Source organism: Hydra vulgaris, chromosome 14, assembly GCF_038396675.1.
Source record: "Hydra vulgaris chromosome 14, alternate assembly HydraT2T_AEP".
Classification (NCBI taxonomy): domain Eukaryota; kingdom Metazoa; phylum Cnidaria; class Hydrozoa; order Anthoathecata; family Hydridae; genus Hydra; species Hydra vulgaris.
The window spans coordinates 24,870,936-24,892,788 of NC_088933.1; the positions used below are offsets into that span (position 1 = coordinate 24,870,936).

General features: G+C 27.2%; 1 protein-coding gene across 1 annotated transcript in view; it reads right to left on the minus strand.

The window, feature by feature from the left end:
* The window catches only part of LOC136091217 (uncharacterized protein MAL8P1.12-like), a 43,135-nt gene extending 28,577 nt beyond the window's left edge, over window positions 1–14,558 (minus strand). The window contains exon 1 of the mRNA XM_065818332.1: window positions 14,430–14,558. The gene's annotated coding sequence lies outside the window, so the exon portion shown is untranslated. The remainder of the gene's footprint in view (window positions 1–14,429) is intronic.
* Window positions 14,559–21,853: the final 7,295 nt, after the last annotated feature.

Genomic DNA, 21,853 nt, shown 5'->3' on the forward strand with positions numbered 1-21,853 from the left:
TTTACTTCACCATCATGAGACAACTGGATTTTTCTTTCTAAGAAAGGGGGAGTATTTAATGAAACATTTTCTGGAAGATCGTTACGTAAATTAAAAAGAATATAAGGAACGAGGATAGAACCTTGAGGAACCCCTGAAGTAACAGGATATGAAGAAGAGTGCGGTCCATTTAGGAAAACTTTTAGAAAGGAAGGATTCAATAATCTAAAAAATGTTACCTGATACACCGTAAGAGGAAAGCTTATGGAGAAGACCGGCATCCCAAACTCTATCAAAAGCTTTAGAAATGTCGAGAGCGAGAGCCTTAACCTCTCTACATCTATCTAATGCACGAAAATACCTATTGGCTATTACTGTTAAAAAATCGGCTGCAGAACGAAAAGATAGAAATCCATATTTATGATCAGAAAGTAAGTTATTATATTCAAGATAAGAGATTAAATGTTTGTTGATTAAAGATTCAAAAGCCTTGCTTATGATTGGAAAAAAGACTAATGAGACGGTAGTTAGACAAGTCAGATCGCTCTTCAGAGTTTTTAAAAATAGGGATGACAGATGCCACTTTCCAACAGGCCGTAGAACAAGACTCTGATAAGCACTTGCTAAGTAGTTTTGAAAGTATAAATGATAGCACCGGAGAATGCTTCTGCAAGACTAGAATATGTATGTTGTTTGGACCAAAGCTGTAGAGGAATCTAAACAGGAAATCACTTTAGATACAGAAACTGGAGTAATATGAAAGTCAGGCAATGGATTAATCTGTTTGTCTGCTGTATCAGGTAGAACTTAACTATTTGAATCAAGAGATAATACTGATGAGAAGTTCTTAGCAAACAATTCAGTTTTGTCTTTAGGTGAGGTAACAAAGTTTGAATCATACAAGAGAGGTGGAATAACAGATTTGCCCTTAATATAGGTACTGTTAAAGATTTTCCGATGGTTTCTAGCAATAGTAAACAGACGAAAATGCGAGGAAAACTATGAAGAAGAGTAAGAATTGACTTGGAATCGTTGAGAGGGAATAAAAAATTCAATGCCAGCCTGAATCCAAAAAGTTATGTAAGAAGCTCATTTGTCAGCAGGAAGACGAAAGATTTCTACCCAATTGCCATCACAAAGAAAATCAGGGAAAGAGTTTCAGCCAACTTTAAGGTAGTTATAAGAGGTACGATAATAGGGGGATTCTGATGGTAAAGAAGAATGAGATAATAGTTTTAGAGAGATCAAACAGTAATCAGAAGCACCTAAGAGTGAATGTGGAGAAACTGAGTACTGACTAAAATCAAAAACAAGACATAAGTCGATTAGAGAAGGTAAATGATTTGAATTGTCTGGACATAATATTTAATCCTTATTTTTATAGGTTCTATTAATCAATTTTCAAAAAGAAAAACATATTCTTATTGTAAAATTTGTTTGTAAAAAAGACTATTTTATTATCTTTTGAATAAAAATTAATTTAAATTTTTTTTTTGAATGTATTTTTTTATTGTAATATATTAATGTAAATAAATTTTTTTTTTTTATTTAGTGGTTCTTAACCTTTTCACAATACGTGTATATATATATATATATATATATATATATATATATATATATATATATATATATATATATATATATATATATATATATATATATATATATATATATATATATATATATAATGTTATCAAAATCTCTATTTGATAACATTCTCTATTTGATAACAATTTGATATAATCTCAATTTGAAACAATTTGATAAGATCTCTATTTGATAACAAAACTCTAATTGATAACATTCTAACAACTGATATTTTAAACAGTGACATAAATAAAGGTATCTTAAAAACAGACATATCTGATCATTTCCCTATCTTTTTTACCATTAACTTCAACCCTAAAATTATGACTAAAACTAACATAAAAATTACGCAACTATAATCAAAAAAATGTTGAGTAATTTAAAACACAATTATCATTGCTTTATTGGAAGAACATCGACTTTAGTGATAACGCAAACAACATTAACGATAATTTTTTTAATACGTTTTACTCTGTTTATGATGCCAATTGTCCTTTATATGAAAAAACAATAAATCAAAAGAATATTAATTCCCCCTGGGTTACCAAAGGTTTAAAAAAATCATCAAAAGTTAAGCAGAAATTATACATAAAATATCTAAAAAAACAAATCATTCGCCAATGAGAAAATATACAAAGATTACAAAAATCTTTTTGAAAAAGTTCGAATAAACTTAAAAAAACATTCTAAAATTAATTCTAAAATAATTCAATAAAGCAAAAAATAATTGAAAACGCTCCTGGGAAATAATAAAAGAAAATACCGGTAAATCAAAGACATGCTCAGGTTTCCTGCCACACATGATCAAAGTGAGTAACTATAATATAACTATATATAAATAATTCTCAAACAATAGCTCACGAATTTAATAAATTCTTTGTTGAAATTGGCCCTAAACTATCTAAATTAATTCCTTAACACTGAAGCCTCATTTAAAAATTTCCTAGTACCGATGGATAATTGCATTCACTCGGATGAGTTATTTAAAGAGTTACTATTTGATGAGTTCGAAAAGGCTTTTAAAACACTAAAAAAAAAAATTAAGCAGTTGGATAAAATCAATGGTAACATAATTTTAGATTGCTTTGAACAAATGAAATATATTCTTTTTAAAGTTTTTAAACCGTCAATCGAACAAGGAGTCGTTCCTGATCAATTGCTAAAATTATTCCACTATTCAAAGATGGTGACAAATCTGACATTAGTAATTACCAGCCTATCTTATCTATATTTTCAAAAATACTAGAAAGAATCATGTTTAATAGAGTATTTAATTATTTTAGTTTAAATAATTTATTATACAACAATCAGTTTGGCTTTAAAATGAATAACTCAATTTAGCATGCAATTATTCAGATGGTACGTGAAATTTCCAATTTTTTTTGAAAAATCTCAATTCACATTAGGAATTTTTATCGATCTTTCAAAAGCATTTGATTCTGTTGATCATGATATTTCTGTTGATCATGATATCAAAAGAGTAATTAAATGGTTTCAAAGTTATTTATCTAACAGAAAACAATTTGTTTCTTGTAATGAACTTAATCATAAACAGTTTTTTAATGTTTCCTGTGGTGTTCCGTAAGGTTCTATCTTAGGCCCTCTTTTGTTTTTAATATATATCAACGACTTGCATAAAGCATCAAACCTTCTTAGTATTATGTTTGCTGATGACACAAACTTATTTCTCTCTAACAGTGACATCTATCTACTATTCTCCATGATGAACAAAGAACTTCAAACATATCTAAATGGTTTAAAAGTAACAAATCAACATTAAATGTAAGCAAAACAAAATGGATTCCCCCCCCCCTCCCCTCCCCCCCCTCCCCCCAATAATACAATGTTTCTATCGCCGTCAGAAACATGCAATCCGTTTAATTAATTCTGCGGATCGGTTCGCACATTCCTCAATACTTTTTAATCGAATGAAAATCCTCGATATATATAAACTAAACGTATATAAAAGTTTATCTTTTGTTTATATGTGGCAGTATGATTTATCTCCTTTTATTTTTAAAGACCTTTTTATTTTGAAACCATTAAGCAAGTTAGACATGAGGAATAGTAATTATTTAAATGAACCACTCTGTCGAACAAAATTCAATCAATTCTGTATCACTTATCGTGCAGCTCATCTCTGGAAAAAAAAATATTTTGCTTAACTTCAGCTTACCCCTTACTTATCCTGTTTTTAAAAATAAATTAAAAGATCTCATTCTATCTATTGAAAATATCTTAGAATATTTTTAATTTATCTTGTGATAAAAAATAACTTTTATTATCATGTATGTTCAAGTTTTGTTTTAAACTTGTTTACAATTTATTTTCATTTATCTAAATACGATTTAATGTTTTTATATTATTTTTTACGTACTCTTATAGTAAAAAGGCGTTTTTATAATATTTTACGTACTCTCTTTTGCAAAAGGCTTCCGACGATAAGATCATTGTGATCTTTTTTTAGAAGTCTTGTTTGTATTTGAAAAATATGTAATTTATATATATATATTACGTCAAATGTAAACAAAACATTAAAAATAAAAAAATAAAAAAATAAAATAGAATGATATGATCAACTGATCAACGGCTTCGCTTAGATTTATAAAAACAGCTTAAGTATACTTTTTTTCATTAAACCCTTTAAATATATTATGTACAAGATGTAAGATTGCGTGATCAGTAGAATGACAAGATTTAAAACTAAATTGTTTTGTACAAAGTGTTGTTTTTGTTTAAGAAAGAATAGAGTTATCATACATAATTCGTTCTAGAATTTTTGAAAAACATGTTGTAATTGAGATCGGCCTATTATTAGTGACGTCATAAGGATCAACTGATTTTGCAATTGGTACAACTCTAGCAATTTTTGACTTTTCCGGAAAAACTCCCTCTTTTAAAGATAAATTAAATATATAAAGAGCGGGATGGTAATAAGCTTTATTGAATTGATAATGATGCTACTACTTAAATTGTCAAGTCCTATACTTTTTTTGGGCTTGATTAAAGAAACCGCGACTAATAATTCTTCTTCGGTAAGTTTATTATTAGACATAACACTAGTGTTATTAGAAACCAAGTATGCATCAAAGTTGGTTAAAGAGGGTTCAATTTTTGATGCTAATGAAGGACCAACATTTATAAAAAATTCATTAAGTGTTTAGGCCACTTATTGTTTTTTTAAAACGAAGTTATTATTAAATTTGAGAAATTTTGAAATAGTATTTCTTTCAGGATTATTTTTACCAATGGCTTCCTTAATAATACGCCAAGTACTTTGAGGATTATTCGAGGACTTTTTTAATTGATCTCAATAATAATTTTTTTTTTGATTTTTTTACAATTGACTCAAAGAGTCGTTTGTAAATTTAATAATTAGTTTCATTACGAATGGTTTTTTTTAAGAAATTTGTTATATAGTTGTTGTTTATATTCTGAAATAGCACTGGAAATATATACTACGTTAATGCTCAAAATGAAAATAAAAAATATAATTGGTAACTTTTATAAACCATTAAAATAAAAAAAAATACATGCAACAATTTATTTTAAACTAACTGCTTATAAGAGTCAGAGATTTCGGGACTTGAATTTTTTTAAGAGAAGCCGTTAACACATTTTATTTCTTTTTTAATTAATTTGCTTTTGTTCCTTCTTCCATTTTTTTGTTTTGTTACTTTAACTTTTCTTGGACATCTTGCTGATGGTTGAAAAAAGCGATGCAACTAACTACACGAGGTTTCTTAACGTCTTTAAATCTTTTCTGCTTATTATAACGTTTTTTGAAACTGCTGGATTGATAGTTTTTAAAAAGAGATTACTACCAATACTCAAAATTTTTATTTGATGAAGCTGAAGTGTTATTAAAACTAGGTGATGTTGAAGTGATCAAGTTTGACGCCAAAAGCACTAAGTCATTATACCTAGAAAATATTTATTCTTCAAGGATTGGATTTTCAGAAACCGTTATCGCTAAGATACGTGGGCTGCACGGGTTTAACATAAATGCTCTGTTTCGATATTGTTAACCGTAACGGTAGAACATTTATTACAGGTTTGTATTTTTGAAACAAATCTAGTCTGCGTTGAAGCCGCGCGTGATGTTATAACCGCTAGATAAAAATTAGGCAAAGGGATTGTCCATAAATTGCGTAAAGCATACTTTCACAAAAAACAAAAAAGGTAAAAATTTTTCTCTCGCAAAGTCTTAATTTAAATAAAAAATCAAAGTAGCGCATTTAAGTTTAATAAAAACCGCCGCGTAATAAAGCCTAATATTTCCTACTTCTGTTTTTTAAATATATTTTGCGTTGCTTAATTTATGGACAATCCCAAAGGTTTAGGTGTGGATATGTGAATAGGTGTGTTTATTTGAATAAGTTTGCAACCACCTATTTATACTCTATTCTCGACATGAAGTAGCTGCATGTTGAACTCGCATAAACAGCTACAAAATAATTTAATTAAAATTAAAGGTTTTGAATTAATGACATCATTTTATTTTATATTCAAAATATTTAATAGAGTAGCAGTTATTTATTTGTAGATACCAAACTTACTTGCAGATTATTGAGCAGCCGTAGCTCAGTATTGAGGTTTCTTGCCTCAGAAACTAGAGATCTGTAGTTTAATGCCACTTCTAGGCAAGTTTTATAACATCGGTAAGGAGGAAAGCTTTAAACTTTTTTTAAATGCTCTTCCACGATGCTCTGTGATAAAACCGTAAGGACATTTTGGGGCACCTAATATAAAACTTCAAAAAAAAATTAAAAAATTATTGTTCACGAATGTTTCTTGATTTCTACTCAAAAAGAAAACTTTACTTTAATCTAATTCATAGTCATCTCACATATGCTAATATAGTGCGGTGACTATGAGTTAGATGAACTATTGGGCACACAAAAATACATACAAAACAGAGTTAATCAAACTAAAAGGTTTGCAAAACGATGCTTCCAGAGCAATTCATTATCTAGTAGAATGGACAATCCTTCTAATGCGATGAAAAATATGAAAGTCTTAAACTTCTAAAAAGTTATTTTATATAAGATTCTTATTTTTATGTTCCAATGTATAAAATAATTTGCTACCCAATTCTTTTTCAGACATATTTTCGTCATCACTTTCCAAGAGTTATAATTTGCGGTCACAAGGCCCCAAAAAATGGAAAAACTTGAAAAATCAAAAATTAAATAACTCTAATGGAATATCGTCGTTTAAACGGCAAGCAAAGCTGCATATCATCGGTTTGAAAAAATGCAATAAATAAAAAAATAAAAATAAAAGTTAACAGCAGAAATAGTAATTACAAAGCTAATTACAAAAAAATTATTGCTAAATTCAGTGCTTGAAGTGGAGTAAATAAGTAACGAGATGGTTTTCGGCAAATTATACCATCCCGGTAAAAATTCGGTTAAAATACCATCCCACCTAATCATTGTTATATTTAGAGATTTATAAAAAGGTGACGGGATGGTTTATACTTTATAAAAAGGTGACCAGTTGACATCCCGCCTCACTTCGAGCGCTGACTAAATTTACAATAATATGCTATTATATACTATTATACTATATGATTTATATTTTACTTCGTTTTGACAAAAATTAAGTAACTTAAAAAAATGTGCTAAATCTAGAACTTTTGCAATTAAATTTTGGGCAAATTGCACAAAATGTTTTCAATAATTCGATAGACACTTTTTTACATCAAAACAGGGGCGGTTCTAGTATTTTTTGTTGTTTGAGATAACTTCCAGACACAAAGCAAACTCCAAAAATAATTTTTTTTAGTTATGTTATTAGGATGCTTTGCAAAAACTCCCTCAATTTGAGGAAGCCACAGATTTTATATTATCATTTCGAGGGTTTTTTGTTCCCAGTCTCCTACTAATGCAACTTTTCGCAAATCATCTTTATTTGATTATATTATATTATATAACATATATATTATATAACATATATATATTTATTATATAACTATATGCTATTATATAACTATATGCTATTATATAACATATATATATTTGGAGTTTGCTCCATGTCTGGAAGTCAGCCATATAAAAAAAAGCTGAATCCGCCCCTGAATCGAGACATCCTTTTTTTAAGGTAATAAATTTTTTAATAAAATGATTTTAAAGCTCTCTTAAAGTGATTTTTTTTAACTATAAAAGTTATGCACAAAAAGTCGTTAATATTAAAAGCGTCGGAGATGCAAATAATGGTTATAGTTGTAAAAACGATAGGGTCACATTTATTAGTGTTGATTCAAGAGAGGTGCTTACATTAAGTTATGTAATTGTAAATATCAACAGGTGAGTTTTTCTATTTATCTTATTTGTTTGTTGAAATATTTAGCATTTACAAAATTTTGTGGTTCACATTCATAAAGCAGCCGCGAACCAGGAGTTTTGGTGCTGAAGGATCAAAAGGGCTGTAGTTTGGTTCTCAATTTGGCTAGAAAAGAAATAGTTTAGGAAATAAGTTTTTGAAGTACCTAATAAATTAATAAATTAATTAACTAAGTTCACTATTTTTTATAGTTTGTTTAAATTTTTACATATACTCGTTTTTTTTTAACTCCATAAGAAACCAAGCAAATGGGTTAGCACTAGAAAGTTTCTTTATTTTAAAAGTTCAATTTCCCTGATCTTATCTAGTACTAAAAGTTTCATAAGAATTTCTAAAGTGAATTAATGGGAAATACGTTATCTACAATGGAGAAAATGAGTTTAAATGAGTTTTTAACATGCACGGGCAACAGAATGAAATTCAATTCGATTGCGCGTGAAATCAATTGAAGTACGTATATTATATCAACAAACTTAAGAAATATTACAAAATTGGGAAAATTGAAACCTTAAAAAAAAGAATCTTTTTCTTTTATTAATTGAAGGGTCTTAATTTTAAAACTCACTTACTTGATTTCTTATTTAAAAAAACGTATAGTAAGAAAAAGTTGAAAATTAATCTTTTTATTATTCTGAATAAATTCATCAAACAAAACTATTTTCACAATTTTCTAACTAACAGAATTTAAACAAATAATATTATTTTTTCAAGCGCCCACTATTTACTGAAAAAAATAGACTCGCAAACGTTCTTTTGGTATAGCTTTTTAATGTAAGAGTTTATATTTTTTGACGTCACGAATATTTTTTCTCGTGTTGAAATACTTTTATAGTTTTGTTGAGCGCGGTTTTTTTATTTTTAATAAAAACTTATTCGAGCTCTTTTAATCCTAGATTTAATTTAAGCAGGTGTTTTATGACTTTTTTTTTTATAACCAACAAATAAATAATAAATATAAAAATAAATAAAAACTATTTTCGTAGTTATTAATAATTTTTCTTTATCTTTGCAGAATACACGCATTTTGTCTAGATTGTCTAGAGAACCCAGAGATTATGCCGAGCGGTTAAAGTCTATTTATTTTAGCTTGAATTGTTTTTTTTGTTTTTTAATCTTTTGGGTTATTTATGCTTTCCATTTGCTGTTACCAAAAAAAAAAACTAAAACTGAAAACTAATTTTTCTGAATAAAACTTTAGTGAAATTATTATTAAAAAATCAAAAGTTTTAATTTTTATGGGTATTTATTTAACGCATTATTGTTGCAATAACAACATTAACATTAACATTATTAAAGCATTAACGATTTATTTAATTATTTTTCTATTAAAGCAAGATAAGATAGTAAAATAATTTTTTTTTTAAATGGAATATAATTAAAGTTTCTTTCTTTGAATTATTTTACATTTTATTAATTAAAAAAGACTTTATTAGTTTACTTATAAAATTATTTTTTCTAAAATATTAAAAATAATTTTAGTAAATAAACTAATGAAGTTTTTTAATTTGTTTATTAATATCTTTTTTTTTTTTTGTTTATTAAGTTGCTCCAAGAAAACGTAATTATATGTTTATAAGTTTAACCTTACCCATTATATGTGAATTTCAGTGACGGATCTAGGGGATGTAAGGGGGGGAGGGAGGGGAATATGGGTATGCATCCCCCCCCCCCATTTCTTCACCTGAATCTGAAGTTCTTAATAAATGAATTTTTTTTAGGAGATGCAAATGCGATACAAAATACAACAATATTTCAATTTAACCCCCCCCCCCTGACCAAGAAATCCTGGATCCGTCACCTGTTAATTCCAATCATTCTCCAAATATAACTATATCCATACCGGCATAAAGAATAAACAGCGTCCGAAGTATTTCATTTAGCAAATGAAGTATTTGAACAAGCTAGAGTACTTTTAAACAGCTCTTTTAGTTCTCCCAGGTTTAATGGAAATTAATTAATGGAAACACCACTTGTTATGCATAACACTATTTGCTACTGTTCGAAATTTCTCCAAAAGAAAATCAAAACCGCGAACATGTAACGTTAGCGTTGGTTAAACTCTCTTATAGACGAGAGTTAAACCAGCGCTAACGTTACATTACCGATAAAAGAGTGTTTATCGTTAAATGTCAGGACGAAAATTTTTTTTGAATTTAATTGAAAAATTCAATTATTATTTTTTTTAAAAACATTTTATTGGAACTGCTTAGTTAAATTTGCGACTTAAAAACCTTGTAAAAAAATGCCATTATGATAGACTAAAAAAAAATCGTTCAAAGATTTTTGGTAAAAGCACAAAAAACTCTTTTCGTTATAAAAGTAGAGTGGACTCTAATGAACTTTCAAATTTTGTTAGAGAAGAAAAATTTATCAATAAACTTGCTAAACAAACGTAATAAACGTGTCACTAAAACGGTTCCTGTTTAACATGTTATTTGCTGTACGCTTGTATCAAACCTCTCATTAAAATTTAATGCTTGTGTCGGCTATATTTTTAAAGACCTCTAGCAAACACCCATATCAAACACCCTTATCAAACACCCTTATCAAAGAATTTTTAAAACTAAAAAGCTTTTTTCGACAATGGTGCTTTATTAGAATATTTCAACTTAAAAACTTCTTAATACGTCACTGAACAAGTCAACTTTACTAAATGAATACTAAATTAAAATGAAGAATGGTTTTGAGGCAGTTTGCAAAATAATCATTTTGCAAACTGCCTCAAAACCATTCTTCAATTTAAATTTAGTATACTACTTTTCATAAAAAGGTTGAAAAATGACAGAACAATAACGAATTCAAGTGAAAACAGTCTAATATGTATAAACTGGTATTATGCATTATTTTTATACCAAAACTGCGTGTCAAATTTATCAAGTCCTTTGTTTTCAAAAGTGGACAAATTTTTATTCTAGTACCTGAATGTTACATATTCGCTCGTGTAAAGTTTTATGTTTATATAATAAATCCAGGTTATACATTCCGCTGAAGTTAACAAGCCGAAATTTAAATATACTAAACGTTTCTTAAGCTTTCTGACTATTTAACAACTTTTTCTTGGTATACATAACATAAAAAGTAGAAAACTTTTTGATAAATTGCTAAAGCACATTTTATTAAATGTTGTTCTGCACGTTTTTTTTTTTCTTGTTTTAAGCATCCGACCTTTATTAATTCTATAGTGTACATCTTTTATAATTATAGTTATACATGGAACAGAAATTAATTATTCACCATTTTATCAGTACCAAAATAAAAACATATCAAAAATTAGATCGTAACTTTCAGATAAAAAGAGAGTAACGATGAAAAAACATAAGAACAGTTGCGGCTAGTGATCAAACAAAAGAACAGGGTTTCGTAAATGAGTTTAATGTTTTAAATTTTTTTTATTTTTATTATTTTTTGCATTGAAATTTTCTTGATAAAGCAAGCATTGTTGCCATTTGAGTATTGGTACTTTAAATTTGTTATTTTTGGCGATATGCAACCAGGTCTATCGAAAGTAATTGAAAATATTGGTTTTTATCGTTTGTATTTTAATTGCTCAATTTTTGTTCATGAATAAAGATAAGTTTGTTTGTACCATGGTTTACAGAACTAAATCACACTACAGTGCAATTCTAGGTCCAATCGGAATAGTACTCAATGGATTGGGATTGTATATTTTACTAAAAATGAGAAATTCCAGAATGGATTTTACTCAAAGATGCATTTTAACAAACATTTGCTTCTTCGATCTTGGATCAAGTATTACTTCAACAATTCTGGGTACATATTTATACTTAAGTATAATATTACCTAATGATTTCACTTTTGTAAACCGAATTGGCATGATCTTTATTGCTGGAAGTTACTATGCAACTTTATGGTTAGTATTTGATAGGTATTTGCACTTAAAGCTCAACATTAGATATTTGATCTATTATACAGACAAAAAACTATTTATTTCAATACTAGTTTTATGGAGTATAAGCATTATATCGGGATGCTTGCCTCCACCATACGACTCAAGATGTAGAGTTGCCATTGTAGTCATATTTCTTGAGATTGTTATGTTATTGCTTTCTTTTTACGTGTATGGTAAAGCCTTACTTTTATCTCAAAAAATGATAAAAAGTCAATTTAAAAAAAGAATATCAAAAGGCCTAATATTTACATTTATAATTATATCGGCATTTACAATTTGTTTTACTCTACCTGACATTATCTTTATTAACTACTGTTTTAACGCACATATTTTAAGTGTCGATGATAATGCTTGGTTTTATGAATTTGCATTCTTATACGATGAAATAAGCCATGCTGTATCAATGTGGATTGATCCTCTTGTATATGTGTTTTTTTGTCCGGAAGCTCGTCGGTTATTTCAAGTAAAAAATATCAAATTGGCTCTAATAAAACGAAATACCTATTTTACCACAAAAGACCAGTCAAAAAGTACCGCACATTCCATAAATAGTAGCTTCAAGAACAAGTTAATATATTATATTTAAAATTAAAAAAAAGTTTAAACCTCACACTAATATTTTTGCAACCGATTTAAGATCGATTTCAATCGATTAAATCAAAGTACTTTTTTAAACTATTGCGTGTTATTTTTAGCAAAATAAAATTAGAAATATAAGTCAGAACGTTCACATTAGTAGATTAGCTTAATGAAGTTTAAGTTTTAATCAGTAAAATTGTGTTAATAATAACTTTTGGTTTCACTTTTTATTTTTGGTATTGTTTCGTTTTCATCCATTTCAGTCCATTTTTGAATTTTTGAATAAACTGTTTATACATCATAAAATTAACATTATTAATAATATAATATTTTAAATTAAAACATTAAAAATATAAAATTTATATATAACTAAAATAGATTTTACATTTTAAAATATTTTTTAAATAAAATATAAATTATAAAAAAAAGTTAAACTTTTTATTATTTGTTCGTTTGTTTGTTTGTTTTTTTAACGTTTGTTCGTTTGTTTTTTTAACGTTTGTTCGTTTGTTTTTTTAACGTTACGAACTCGTAATCATATGTATAAAACTAAATTAGTTTTTAATGTATATAGAATATAACAAAAGTCACAAATTTACTAGTTTAAAAATTAAAATCTGCAAAGTAACAATGTTATTAAAAAAACAAAAAAAACGAGGGAAACTTGCATAAAACCAGATGATTTTTTTGTCGACAAGAAAAAGCTTTACATTACTAATGATATTTTTTGCATAATAAAAAAAATTCCATGGTAACATCTGTTAATATTGGAGTCACATATAAGAAAATGTAAGATAATCAAAAACACATAAATACTTTATTTGGTACACTTAAAAATGTTATTACGTGATTTGTTATATTTAAGGTATAGTCGGCCTTGTACGATGTATAAATAAAATTAACATTTTTTGACTATACACTTTTTATGTATCTTTTTTATATCAGTAGGTAAAATTTTAAGTTTTCTTTTGGTTTTGGTTTGAAGTTAACTTAAGGCTAGTTTTAGTTTTTGGTTCAATATACGTTCATTATATTGTTTATGTTTAGAACAAGTTTTTTAATCATTTTTTCAAAGAACTTAGGTGATCTTTATTGTATCGCGATCTGTAAAAACTACATACGTCGCAACTTATTACTTTTTAATTTTATTGCAAATGTTCCATATGTAGGAATAAATGATATTCAGTATAAATCGGACACGTGCCAAAATAACTTAAATCATCAATAAATACGTAGTTTTCACGTGGTCTATAAAAACAACTGGTGTGTTGCTCACGTGTTGTTTTTAGAAACCACTTGGAAATAATATCACCTTACATCATTGTTTGTGTTGTGTTAGCACAAAAGTGTTTATAAATTGATCTTTTATAATTTGTAAGTTTTGTGATACATTTAGAAAATTAGAGGCCGAAATTTTGAGGGCTCGCACATAAAAACCACAGAGATGAAATATATTTTGTTCACTGAACCAGAAGGTTTAGTAAACAAAATATATTTTGTTTAGTCAATATTCAGCGAAAGTTTATTTGCCACTCATTAAGATATACTAGCTCTGCGTTTACATGAAAATTATTTTTTGAATTCGAGTACGAAAAGAATATATTAGTGTCACCTGCTAAAATAATATATTTTAGTATTTTTTTTAAGGTAAATAAATATCATTCACTTAAATTAAGAACAATAAAAGTCTAAGTATTGATCCCATTGGATCACCGCAACTTATGTTTCAAATCGTGTAACACGTTAAACCGTAAGGTATTCCTTTTGATCTTTTAGATTATATTGCAGCCATTTAAAGTTAGAGTAAATAACTCCGTAGTTGTGTAGTTTGTAGAGAATTGTAAAGAATCTTCTGGTTGACTGTGTAAAATAGTATAGATAGTTCTAAGAAAATTCCAAGTATGTAACTGCTGTTTTCAAAACCATTAAAACTTTTTAACTTTTATGTGTTTTTTTAAGTGATTTTTAAACACTTTAAGTTAAAGTTTAATTACTATTTCATCATAAATAACGACAGAATATTTACCTTTGTTCTGTGAGTTCGTTTTTCTTCAAAATGCTGATTCTGTATGAAAATAATTCTAATTCATAAATATTTCTGTTCGTATTAATTATATCCGATTTAGGATATTTTATTTATGGGTATAGAATATCCTGAGTAGGAAATGGAAGATATGTAGTCAGAAGAAGACAGCTACTTAAGACACAAGTATACAGTTTTGCTTTCAGGCCTTCAAGAGCCTTCCCAGCCTGCTAATTAGACCCAGGATTTTATTGTTCCACCCAACCCCCTTAGCCTATTAGAGATTTATAACTAGATAAAAAATATTTCTTGTTATTTTACATAGTAAACCATATGGTGACATTGAACTTATTATAAAGAATACTTTAACTACTAATAAAGGATTATGAGTAACAGGATATAAAAAATTCTATTAAGTTAATCGTGAACCAAAATTGTAACAAAAATAATGACAGATTATTTTGTTCTAATATATAAAACTGCTTTTTGTTGTTTTATACAACAAAACAATAACTACAAATATGCTTAAATAATACTTTACAACTTTCCAAAATAATCACTGACTATAAATATTGTTGTTGTAAAAAAAAATCATAAGTACAAGTTTTGATTTTAAATTTATATATATATATATATATATATATATATATATATATATATATATATATATATATATATATATATATATATATACACATATATATACATATATATATATATATATATATATATATATATATATATACACATATATATACATATATATATATATATATATATATATATATATATATACATATATATACATATATATATATATATATATATATATATATATATATATATATATATATATATATATATATATATATATACATATATATACATATATATATATATATATATATATATATATATATATATATATATATATATATATATATAAAACATACATGACTGCTTTGATGTAACAAAAGGCAGTTATGACAGAGCAGAGATTTGTGAGTTTGTTGGTCTATATATTCTAGATTTATTAGGTAAAGTAATCAATACAAGTAATTTAGGCCTTTATAGCGACGATGATTTAATAGTAATGAGTAAAAAATCTGGTCCACAGCTCAATAAAAGTAGAAAAAAAAGTAGAAAATTTTTAAAAACATTGGTTTTAAAATCGAAATAAACATAAATTTAAAAATTGTGAACTTTCTTGATGTCACATTTAATCTCTCTGAAAATTCATATAAGCCTTTCAAAAAACCAAACGATGAATTATTGTATATTAATATTAACTCAAATTAACCACCCCAAATTTTAAGACAAATCCCTATTTCAATTAATAACAGGTTAAACTAAAACTCTTCTAATGAAAATGTATTCAATTCCTCTAAACGAATATTTGAAGATACCCTTAAAAAAAGTGGTTTTGAAAAATTTGAACTAAAATTTGACCCTGTAAAAAAGAATAAAAAAAAAGCGAAATAGATCTAGATATGTAATTTGGTTCAACCCCCCATATAGCAAAAATGTTTCCACTAACATAGAAAAAGTGTTTTTAAAATTGGTCGATAAGCATTTCCCGCCCTCAAATAAATTACATAAAATTTTTAATCGAAATACAATTAAAGTTAGCTACAGTTGCACAAAAAACATAGAAAGAATTATAAAAAGTCACAATAATGCTTTGTTAAACAAAAAAGAAATCCTAAATGAAAAAACTACAGAAAATTGTAATTGTAAACAAAAAAACAACCCAGTGGGCACGGGGCATAAAAAAGACGTCCTTTGGACGTTCAATTAGCGTCCGTCCGTCCCATTTAAATTCTAAACGTCTTTTGAACGTCTTTATGGCGTCCAATAAATTTTTCGTCCAAAAAAGATCTAGAATGCTTTATTAAATCAAAATTAAATGAGTTAAATCCAAGGACTACTATACGGAAGGACGCACAAAGTCGATTTCCTGACTCCGCTAACGAAGCCCATTCAATATTTCTCACTAAACTCTTATTTAACTAAATTTGGCCGAAATAACGTTTTATAAAATCAAATTACTGAAATATTATTAAAATAATTTTGCGTTATTGTTAATAAAAAATTAATAACAAATTAAAAACTTATTTAAAAAAGCATAAAAGATCAATATAAAAAAATTCCTCTATGAAAAAACGTAAACATTATATCCTCTAGAGACTTTTTAACAAAGTGAAAACTTAAAAAAAAACAACATGAATTTAATATAATAAACTTCTTAAAAAAAGAAACAACAAAATATTATACATATATCATAATGACATTATTCAGCTAGGCGTGCCTTCTTAATTGATGTCTGATAAAGACATGCATTTTTCGTTTGGTCTTTATCCAAATTCTGCATTCCATGCAGGAGAACATTTGCATGAAAAGAACGCCAGAAAAGGCTTTTTGAAGATAAACCTAAATCATAGTATGTGTCAATTACAGAAAGAATGTTTATAAGTCTTTTTCTACAACATGTTCTGTGTTTTTTTTCTTTCACAAAGCATAAACCAATTTTAACTAGCTGATAGGTACACTCATGTGGGACTGTCAAATATCCCCTTGAAACTTCCTCAATAAAGTCTTTAGCTTCATTTGTTAGTTTAGGTTCATCATCTGGATAAACTAGTTCACCTTCACATTTTTTCTCAAGCCACCCTGCCACATAGGCAGCAGAGTTCTCTTCAGTTTCAGAAAGACTCACATCATAAATGCATGTTTCAATTGAGGTTGCATCTTCAATACTAATTGGACCCTCACATATGTGAAATTTTCTATTGGGTTGCCCTACTTCCACTGATTCTAAAAATGATGCAGCAAATCGAGCTAAACGCTTTTTAAAAGCAGAGAAAACATCACCAAAAGCATTTGCCCCTGTTAATTGTCTACAAACAGAAAATTCTACTTCTATTCTGTCACTTTATAGCAAAACATAATCAAAACCAACTGAAAATAAATGCTTGCAGATAGATATCAACCCTTCAGTGGTTTGCACAAGGGTTTTTTCGGTATCATGGGTAACACACTGAACTCGTTTAGGTCCATGTCCTGATTTCATACATTTAAATATGTCTAAAAACAATTGAAGATTATTTGAATCTTTATCTTGCACAGATTAGTTGTGATCTTTCAGCCTAATATTTTGCCCTTTTGCAGAAACATTAACAATGTTCCACCAATCTAAAATATTCTGAATAAAAGAGGAGGTTTCATAAGCTCCTTTTAGTTTGAGGGCAGCTACTACTTTCTCATTAAATACTCTTAAAACATGTTGCACATTCTGTAGTTGAAGTCTCGAAGGATAAACAGCGGCACAGGATAAAGGAACTGATTTTAAAATGTTCTCTTTCTCATATTGATACAGACCTTTCACATCTGAAAATGAAGCTATGGTTTTATTATCTAAAGATATCTTTTGACACTTTTCAGAAATCCAGTTATTTTGTAAGCATTTAAGTAGATAAACTGTGTCAAACAAAAGAAACCAAACACGATAATCGTCTAATGGATGAATGGCCTGATAGTCAGTAATTCTGTTAAATATTTTGCAGTATTGCTGATTGATTTTATGATTATCAGTTACAGATCCTAAAACTATTCCACCATGTTTTTCAATTATAATAGCAGCTTCTTTCACAACAATGAACTGATACAATGATGTTAGTTTGTGAACAGGAGTAACAGAAATCATTAAACTAGATCCGCCATGTAAGCATTTCATCATAACACATAGCATAGAGGTTGCTTTGGATCGTGGATCATTTTTTGCCATCCCATTTAAAACTTCACATGAATAAGCAACTGTTGGTCTAATCTTTACCTCGTCAACTATCAAAATAACATTTTTCTGGTAATTATTCTCTACTTTTTCAAATGTTTTTTGTAAAACCTGATCAATGTTAGTGGCAGAAATTATAGACTGCAGCTTTCTTTTACTTGGAAGGACTAAAAAATCAAGAAGTTGATGGTAATTGCAGTTATAAAAAGACTAGATTGCAAAGCAATAATCAGCTATAGAGAAACTTTTGTTACGCAAGAGTCTAAGTTGTCTTGTAGTGAAATTCAATTTCTTATGCTTACGATCATCATCTAATTCAAATTCATTTTCTGAAAGAGTATTTGACACCTTTTCAATAACATCATTAACATGGAGTTTATATTTATGAACTAAATTATTTGCTTCGAAAAATTGTGAGTAGAAGATTAAGCCATTGTTTGGATTCAATATATTACCTAATGAAACACTAATTCCATGTTTAAAAGCAGAAAAAGTTAGTGGTGAACACAAGGTACACTTATCATAAACAATAATTGTCATAAAACTCTCTTTGAAATATTTTGACATAAAAATGCATAAGAATTTATCCTCTTGTCGAGATATTACTATATTTTCATACTTTTTGTGTAATTCGGTGTCAGGATAAAAATCAGAAAACGAATTTATTCTATCTTTTTTGATGAAATACTTCAATTGCTGATCCTCAGGCTTAGATTGGCGAAGCACAGGCTTTGGTGTCGGTAAACAAGAAAAAGGAACATTAAAAATACTTGGTGCACATGCTGGTCTAGTATAGCCACCAGGCACCTTTATCATTTCTGTATTTTCAGGCCAATGTTTTTCACATATAAAGAATTTAGATGGCTCCATAATAAAATTTTTACGTGAAGGAAGCACGTTAATTCATCTCTGTTTCTCAACTTCATCTTTAGGTAATTTAAAAACACGACACTTATTAAATTTATTATAATTCCCTTTACAATTTACAACGCCACATTTGTTCACCATAATAAAAGCAAAAGATTTTCAAAAATTATTACTGGAACGTAAAAGAACACTACAACTTTGATAAAAAATAATGGTCTTCGCTAGCGGAGTCAGGAAATCGACTTTGCGCGTCCTTGGTTAAATCACAATCTACAAGACTTATATTTTTTTAATTGAAAACGCATTTTTAATACAAATGTAAAAGGAACTTTCAAATGTAAAAGGAGTTGTTTATGGCATCTTGAATTAATAAATTAAAAGCGACTTATAGACAGGTTCTTACTAATTTATATATATATATATATATATATATATATATATATATATATATATATATATATATATATATATATATATATATATATATATATAATATATATATATATATATATATTGATATTGATGTTATATATATATATATATATATATATATATATATATATATATATATATATATAACATCAATATCAATATATTTTCGATAAAAGATCTTACAATCGAGGTTATTTACAAATAGTTAAAAACTAATCTTAAGTAAATACCATGAAGTAGCATTAATAAAACAAATAATAATGATAATAATAATGATGATAAATTATAAGAATAGGAAAGTTACAAACAGTTATATACTGACAAAACGTAACAACCTACCATGTAACCAAAGCAATTACTGCAAAAAAAAGTAACAATGATTTAATAAATATAATAATCTTAATATCAATAACCATATAAATAAAAGTAATATAACTATTTCATTAAAAAATAACAATAAATAAACAAACAAAAAATTTTCAATAATACTCACAAATAAAAACGTGGCTCCCACTTACACACAAACATTTAGTTACAAAAAGTATACAGTTTTCATAATAAATGACAATATTAAAATAAAAAAGTAAACCATATCAGGCAAAATTTAAAAAACATTCTTTTTCCTTTCTTCAAAAACGGAGCAACTTTTATATATTTTTAAAATTCTTATTAATTAATTTTCATTTTCGAATGTTTTTTTTTTCTTTTAACTTTGGTTTTATGTCTTTCCTTTTTCTTATCTCATTTTTTTCTTTCGTTAATTTGTTTGATTTTAATTTTTTTTTAGTTTTTGCTTTTTTATTTCTTTTTTTTTTCTTTTCTTCATTCTCTTTATTTTCATTTTATTTATTTTTCTTATTTTATATATACATATATATATATATATATATATATATATATATATATATATATATATATATATATATATATATATATATATATATATATATATATATATATATTTATAAATGTTGCCTTCTTGTCCGAGAGTATATATATATAAACTAATTTAAAACATCAGATAATACGAATTCTCTCAATACTAAATAATTTATTTGAAATTTTCGCCGGATTATAGGCACCGGCATTATCAGCATTTAATATAATATAATTACAAAAATTGTGACCGTTAAATAACAACAAAAAATTTTTTTAATTTTGACGTCACCTTTATAATGGTTTCTTTTACTTGAGTATGAAAAAAAAAAAATGAAGTCCAAAAATTTGTTTTAACATATTGTCCATTGTCTAAATTAATACCACCGTACATTGGAGAACATTGATGTTTTTGTATCTCCAAGGCTTCACGGACTTTTCTTTCAAATTTTTTATCCTCAACTTTAAGTGTTTCTTCCCTTTCCCATTCAGTATTCTCATCGCAATTTACTTTATGCAGACTGGTTTAACTTGCCTTCAGTCAAAAAATTTTGGCGTTGTTGAATCCTTGTTCTTATTTGAAGTTTCGATTCACCGACATACACTTTGGAGCATTTGCACTTAATTAAATAGGTTCCAGGTTGGCTGTTGCAGGGTAATTTTGATTTATTTCTAGACGTTAATAGCGTTTTTAGGTTAGCATTTGACTTAAAAACAGTTCTGTAACCAGCTTTTCTGAATATTCTTTTAAGTATGGGAGATATTGTTGGTATCCATGGTAAAGAAATTGTAGGAAGGTTATTAGAGTTTGATAGAGTTTCATTTTTATTTGCTAAACGTTTTTTTTGAACGTGATAAGAAATATCTTTATGCATTTTTTCATCGTACCCATTTTCAGTAAACACTTGAATTAAAAAATTTATCTCATCTTTTAAATGGTTTTCGCTTCATATTGAGTAAGCTCTGTGTATATATCCGTTGAATATTGGTTTTAAAATTTTAGGATCGTGATTAGAATGAGGTTTGATTTGGATATTGGTTATAGCATCTTTCCTGTAAACCTTGAACTCATATTTTCCATATGTATTATTAATAACAGTTATATTCAAAAAGTTAAGTATCTTATTTTTGTTTTCAACTTCAATAGTATATTTTAAAGAAGTATGTTGTCTATTAAGGATTGTTTGGAACTGTTCCGCTTGCTTTAAGTTAGAAAACCTAGCGTGGCTATTATCTACATATCTATAAAAGGATTTAATATCAATTGAAGGAATCATTTTCATTGCCATTTTTATTGCCTTTTCCTCATGGTATTGTAAAAAAGATTCAGCCAAAACAACCATTAAAGACAATCCAATTGGGCCTGAATTCTCCAACTCATGAATCTCACCGTTCCATAAGAAATAACAACGAAACAAACAAAGTTCAATTAGTTGTTTTGTTTCAGTTAAAGTAAGCTTAG